Source organism: Rutidosis leptorrhynchoides, chromosome 3 (genome assembly GCF_046630445.1).
Source record: "Rutidosis leptorrhynchoides isolate AG116_Rl617_1_P2 chromosome 3, CSIRO_AGI_Rlap_v1, whole genome shotgun sequence".
Lineage (NCBI taxonomy): Eukaryota > Viridiplantae > Streptophyta > Magnoliopsida > Asterales > Asteraceae > Rutidosis > Rutidosis leptorrhynchoides.
Genome location: NC_092335.1, coordinates 634946344 through 634954530, shown reverse-complemented (window position 1 = coordinate 634954530; position 8187 = coordinate 634946344).

Below are 8187 nucleotides of genomic sequence, written 5' to 3'. Positions count from 1 at the left end.
TATTACGGTAAACTTTGCCTGATATCTTCCGTAAATTTCTCCGTAATTTAAGGGATCCTGGTACTATATATATCTAGGCATATTATGCATTGAGAATACCATCCAACTATCATTTGCTGTCACTAAGCTTTTCATACCAAAAATCTTTTCTGTGATCGCGTACGATGGCCTCTACAAATCGACCAAGTTCTTCTGACTCCGAAGATAGCGTGACGGGAGCGCACCAACCGATCAACTACCGTGATTTCTTTAGAAAGTGGGGATGGGTTCGCGAAATACTTACCCTATGGAGAAATGAAGAAGGTACTCCATATCACGAGCCGAACTTACCACCTAACGTCGGAGTGCTCGACCCGCTCACCGGCGAACCTGTTCGCAACACCGTTTATACCCTTTTTGCAAGAATTTTTCGTCTTGAGGCTACCATTAACGGAACTAGAGAAGATATCCGACCTCTACCTCACACTGATAACCAACCAGGGTTAGTAGAAGAAGTTAAAGAACTCCAAGCCCGAGTGTTAACTTTAGAGAGCACGGTACACAATTTGCAAGCACTAGCAGTATCATCAACACCAGTAACATCACCAGCCTCAGCACCAACAGCACTAGTACCACCAAGAACAACATTTGCGTCACCAGCTTCGACACCTCGAGTATAATCATCGTTCTACATGACGTTCTACATCATTTATCTTAGTTCGACATTGTGATTATGTAATCTCTAATGTTTTAGAGATTATATATTCTTGTTCTAACGGTAAATCAGATGAGTTAATATCATATTAACTCATAAAATCCATGATTACATCTGAAGAAAATATATATATGTATGTATATTTTCATAAAGATTGTAATTAAAAATTCTTTCGTACAAACTGTTAATGGTGAAAATATTTTAACGGGTAGGTAATACCCGAGGAATATTTAGATTTCACATTAATAAGTTACACTGTACAATCTATAAATTTGATTCAACGGTCATTTACTATCATACTTAAACTACCGATATACATATCCGTTCATCACAGAACAACTATTTCCATTCAATTTCATATTTGGATTTTGATCTATCAAAATTCAACAAGTGGCATAATGAAGAAAACATTGGACAAAATAAAATTTGTTAGAAACAAACGGATTAACTAATTGAAATATTGTTAAGGTTCCACGCTAACTGTTCCAGCTAACTGTTCCTAGCTAACTGATTACATTTTATTTATCGCAATTTTGTTTATCGTCATTTAATTTCTGTTATTTACTTTACGCATTTAATTTATCGTCATTTAATTTCTGTTATTTATTTTACGCACTTTAAATATCGGGACACGTATACAAGGTTTTGACATATCATATCGACGCATCTATATATATTATTTGGAATAACCATAGACACTCTATATGCAGTAATGCGGGAGTTAGCTATACAGGGTTGAGGTTGATTCTCAAATAATATATATACTTTGAGTTGTGATCGAGTCTGAGACATGTACACGGGTCACGATACGTATTAATTAATTCGAATATTATAAATTAAATTATATATGAATTATTGTACTGTTAACTGTGGACTATCGATTGGGACTATCAACATTGGACAATTAAAAAATGAATTAAAATATTAATTATAACATATGAAACTAAACAATTCTTCAAGTTTGCCACTTGATTTCATCTTAAACCTCATTTGTATCTTGACGATTCCAATTCGCGTTCAAACCTTTCATGATTCTTGAAAACACCTCAATCGAAAGGATGAACCAACCGCACTTCATCTACGGAAGGAAAGATTATGCATATAGTTATGCACCGGAAAACACTCGGAACCTGAGTAAACGATTAACACGTATTTGTACTAGCTTCTTTTGCGTTGTTATTACCGAAAATAACTTTGCAATCCCTTTCCAAAGTATCCAATTTTGTCACAGCTCCAGCAAATCGACTTCGACTTTTCATTCGAACAAACCATATTATAACCTTGATATATAAGTTGCCCTTCATCATCATTACCGGAGAACCTTTTATATACCATAATATAGCCAGCTGACGTAGCAGCAACCTCGTTGCTCCTTGACTTAAATCTCTCCGACAAATCACTATATTTATCTATTGAAGTCTTATCATGTGCTCATCGACATCTTGTGGCGATAGTTGCCATACTAAATACCGGGAAACATTAATAATTTATTTCTCGAATTTCGCAACGTTCTTACGACAACAGTTATATATCTATATATAACGTATATCTTCTTGATCCGATGAAACTTTCAACAAATATCTTGCTCCTTACTCATGTTAAAATCTTGCGAAAAATCTTTTCCATCAACCTTCGAACTTAGAAATTCCAAAAATATCGTCATAAATATCTTCGATATTTCTGAAGATATATTCATAAATATTCTTGTCCGAAATTATATATCTCTTCGTGCTATCTGTGTTACATCCTAAAAGAAACTGTTTTAATTTCTATATTCTTTAAAATTCAAGTTAAATTATGAATGATTTCCTAGAGAAATGTTGGAAGTTGAAGCATGAGTTAGTATAATATAATGACGCCGGGCCAACGTGGTTATATTACAGTAAGTCATGCTAAATTTCTAATGGAACGTGATGATGGTTCACAGATCATACCCTCATTATGAACCATGTTACACGACTCTATCATTCTACTTAAGCTTTAAGTATATCACGTAAATATTCCCTTGATAATTCTGTTCTTCTGTAATTTCAACAATCTGCTAATAAATCCTGCTATTACATTTCTTTTTGATTAGAAGATTTCCTTAAAATCCTTGAATTCCTGAAATCTACCATGACTATGTCAAAAGTCAAGACGAATCTTTATTTCTCATTACACTCTTTTGTGATAGCTTCACTCGTACGCTTCACATGATCGAATTGTTTTATCTATATTAATCAATAATGATAAAACTCCATTATCACCTCATATTTGTCATGAAAACATTCTTATTGTTATCCATGACGATCTCTATCAAATTTCGGGGACGAAATTTCTTTAACGGGTGGGTAATGTGACGACCCGGAAAATTTCGACTAATTTCAAACTAAATTCTCGATACGAATTAATATTTTTGACACGATAAGCATAGTCTGTTAGGTTGAGTCTCAAAATTTTTGAACTATTTCATATATTTAATTGACCTTCGACCAAGCCCGACGATTCACGAACCACTAATTGTAAATAGATATGTGTGTATATATATATATAAATAAAAGTATATAAAAATAAATATTAAATTATTGTAATACTCGTTTAATGCTCCGATTGATACTAAACAAGTTAAAAACGAACTTATGTGATTTTAAAATAAACGGTGATCCGAAACTGAGTTTTATAATTTCTAGGCCTATTAAAAATGTATTTTGGAGCCATTTGTTAAATTTTAGAACTTTTTATATATTTTACCAAAAGTAAGAGGGACAGTTGATGTAATTTTTATTTAATCATTTAATGATCGAATTTCATACCATAATGACTGAAATAAATAAAGACATTTAATATAAAAATATGGAATTTTTCTGAGCACTTTTATACGATTAACTGTTTAGCAAGGGATCACGATATAATAATCCGTGTAAAGTGTCGGTATAACACTCCAAATAAGGTGGCTGCCTTACTGTTTTGTTACAATTTGCTTTTTGAATTCACAACCAATTTATTTGTTTCTTTCATTCAATTTGCATAATATTAAATATGGGTTATCGTGGATACCACAAAACAAGAAGTGAAGTAATAACAAGAATTCATATAAGGTTTCCATATTTTCTTTTGCATGATTACTATCATTCACGTCGTTTTCATTTCACATGTGATTGTTAATTATTATTATTATATTATAATTATATTATTATTATTAATTATTATTAATATTATAATATATATAAGCTATAAGTTATATATATGATAAATGATGTATACTAATAACAAACTGGGACCAAGATGTCTTATGTTCCTTTCCTCACCTTAATCCTTCACTAGTATCTTTCTCTATATATATATTTACATACAAAAGCCATGGAGATATTTATGCATATAACTCACCATTCTTACCATCACCATTACAATCACCAATTTGATTTCTTTTCTTCTTATTCTTTGTAAACCGAACCCATCTCCAACACCCACCATCAAAACCTTTTCTGTCTTCGACAACCTTCACGACACCACACCACAATCATCACCAATTACTCCCACTTCTATTCCCGCTCCTTGTTTCTTTCGTAAACCACTATAAACCATCAACTAACTAGCACCACACTAAACCACCTATCTTTTCTATAATTATATATATACATACATATGATCATACACCGTTGAACCATTACCTCACCACCATCAAAGAACAAATTCAAAACCGAAACTATTTCAAGTTTTCCACTTCTGTTTATTTTTCTTTTGTTTTCTTTGATCACCACCATCTCACGTTTAAGTTTAGCAACCAAACACCATCATATTGTGTAATCCACAATCTACCTGTTGCTAATAATCGATGTCAGAAAAGACCACTTAATCATCAACCTGTCGCCACCACCTCTTTCTTTCTCACTTTCTCTCTAACACACCATATCCCTCTCTCCCAATTCCTGATCGAAACCCGTCATAAAACCCATCACTTTCTTAACTAATACTCGTCAATTATATTGAAGTATAACACACAATCTGTAATGGTTATGATGATGGGTTCTGTGGTGCGAATAAAGACAATGATGAATGATGTCGATTTATTTATAAAGAAGAAGATGAACAGTGAATTATAATGATACGTGAACCCGTAACCCTTATTCTTTCCTCTTCTATTTCAAACTCAAAAATCTGCTGCCATGGTGATTACACGTTTTCTGTTTCTAGTTTTATTCCTATATAATGATGATGAACGAGGATGATGACGATGAATAGTGAAGAAAGATGATAATGAATGATACCTGATAACGTGATCGATTTCTGTTGCTGTCTCCTGTTCGAAACATCTCAAAACCGAACCCATTTGAAGCTACTGCAACTATGCTATCGTTTAATTTAGATCGGGGACATATTAAAACTTAATCCGAATTAGGTTTGAGTTTTGGACTCTTGGGCTTGTAATTGTTGGACTCCATTTTTTTTACTAATAAACTCTAACTTGGGTTTCCTTAATGGGCTTCTGATTCGTACTTGTTAAATATGTTAAAGCATTTAACGTGGGCTCTAATTACCAAAACGAAAAGTGTAGTCCAGTGGTAGGGTCTTGGTTGTGTTAACAAGAGGTCTTGGGTTCGAGTCCCGTCGCGAGCATTTCTTTTTATATAAGCGTTGGAAGGTATATATCATTATCAAAATTATTATTATTATTATTAGAATTGTAATTATTATTATAATTATTATTATTATAATTATTATTATTATTATTATCAATATTATTAATTAAAATTATCATTTTATTAAGATTAACATCATTTGTAAAATTATTATTTTAATCATTATTATCAAAACTATTATTTTAACGAATAAATATATATAACATATTTTATATACATATACAAAATAAACATATATATAGTATATAACTTAAGAGATAATATATAAACAAAATGTAATACAAATCCTATATAAACTACAACACTAAAATATATAAATATTATATAATTAATAGATGTAATTATTTGATTACTATTATATGTGTTAATATACATATAATTGATATAGGTTCGTGAATCCAAGGTCAACTCCACATCTTATGCAATGTCGTCATATGTATTTTTACTACAAAATACAGTATGGTGAGTTTCATTTGCTCCCTTTTTAATTGCTTTTGCAATATATATTTTTGGGCTGAGAATACATGCGCTGCTTTTATAAATGTTTACAAAATAGACACAAGTACTTAAAAATATATTCTACGTTGAGTTGTACCACTGGCATATTTCCCTGTAGCTTGGTAACTACTATTTACATGGGTATTGTAAACGCGAATCCTGTTGATAGATCTATCGGGCCTGACAACCCCAACCGGACTGGACGACCAGTATTCAACGGTTGCACAGTACTTCGTTTCGGTGACTACACTTGGTACGGTGTAGTAAGATTTCATAATAAAGGGAATATGCGACGTTGATTAAATGTTAAGTATAGTTATCAAGTGCTCAACAACTTAGAATATTTTTATTAAAACGTTTATGTATATGAAATCTTGTGGTCTATTACTATTACGGAAATAATTGATTATGATAAACTAATGAACTCACCAACCTTTTGGTTGACACTTTTAAGCATGTTTATTCTCAGGTACGAATTAAGTCTTCCGCTGTGCATTTGCTCATTTTAAAGACATTACTTGGAGTCGATCATCGCAATGGGACCAGATGTTGATGATTTCGTCCAGGGGGATAAGGACGGGTTGTTACACCCCCGAAGCCCTTAAGTTGTAACAATGACCCGGGAACCTCTAAACCACCAGGTTTTTCTAAACCGTTATGGAAAACGACAGCTCGTATTAGGGGAACATCATATATCCCTAGAAACTTGGCAAAACGAACCAAAACCAAATAAGAAGAAATGAGCGAGTCGGAATAAGATAGTTGTATTCGTGTGGTGTAATATATGTAATATAGTGTGCTTATGCTTTATGATATATGTAAAAATTGCTCGTATTAATAAGTATTTTTTTTTATGAATCTAACTCTTGTCTATTTTACAGTATAAAAACACAAAATGGATAGACAACCCAATATTTTAAGAGACCTACCCGGAGACATGATTGATGAAATCTTGTCTAGAGTCGGTCAGAATTCTTCGGCACAACTATTTACGGCGAAATCAGTTTGTAAGACATTCGAAGAACGTTCCAAGAATGTCTTGGTTTATAAGAGACTTTCGTTTGAAAGTTGGGGGATATCACATTGGGAAACCCATAAGTTACTATGTGTTTACTTTGACGCATATATTGCGGGGAACCCAAATGCTATTTTACGCAACGGGTTAAGAAATTATTTTGACTCAATGTATCCGAATATAGGACTTTATGATTTAGAAAAAGCGGCTAACATGCAACATAAAGAAGCATGCTATGTTTACGGGTTAGTAATGTTCGCTTCTCACCAAAGTGAGAAAAAGAACATCGGGCTACAACTATTAAACAAAACGTTCCCACAAGTGACGGAGTCGGTAATTGGGGTAAGAAATGAGGTTTTTAGGTTATTACGAGACTGTTGGTCATTACGTAACCCTCGTCCCTTTGACGACGTTACAACACGCTGTCTTATCAACGGCCATAACGGTTATGTTTCACAAGACCAAGGATGGGAAGTAGTCCTAGTAAAACCAGAATGCATGACTTGTTTCTGGACGTATGAATTACGTGTCTTTATTGCCTTTGCTGAACGACTTGTGTACTAGCTAGAATTATCTTCACAACTATCTTGTATCAAAGTTATTATGTGCTATATTTCATGCTTTATGTAAAATAAGCGGTATTGTAAGTTTGTAAAATATTGTATAAAAGTTTGAACGCGAAATATTATTATAATCAGTTTTTCATATAGAATTGTAGTAGTTGAATTGTATATTAGCTACTAAGTATGAACTTAACGAGTAGGTACTACCCGAATTTAAACTTATAAAACGCTAATATGAAGAAAAAGCTTTTATAAATGAGTTCATATTATGCTACGAAATACTATTAACTACTCTTAATATTCTGTATGATTAACTTGTTCCATTTGACTATTTTGAAGGAAATGGCACCGACTACTCGACACACTGTGAATATGAATGAAGAGGAATTCCGTACTTTTCTAGCTTCAAACATAGCCGCAGTACAGGCTGCGCTACATACCAACAATAACCTTGGATCTAGCAGTACAGGAAATCGTGTAGGATGCACCTACAAAGAATTCACTGCCTGCAAACCTTTGGAATTTGATGGAACCGAAGGACCGATCGGATTGAAACGGTGGACCGAGAAGGTCGAATCGGTGTTTGCCATAAGTAAGTGTACTGAAGAGGACAAAGTGAAGTACGCTACGTATACCTTCACAGGTTCTGCGTTAACATGGTGGAATACCTATCTAGAGCAAGTGGGACAAGATGATGCGTACGCACTACCGTGGTCAGCATTCAAGCACTTGATGAACGAGAAGTACCGTCCCAGAACCGAGGTCAATAAGCTCAAGACAGAACTTAGAGGATTACGA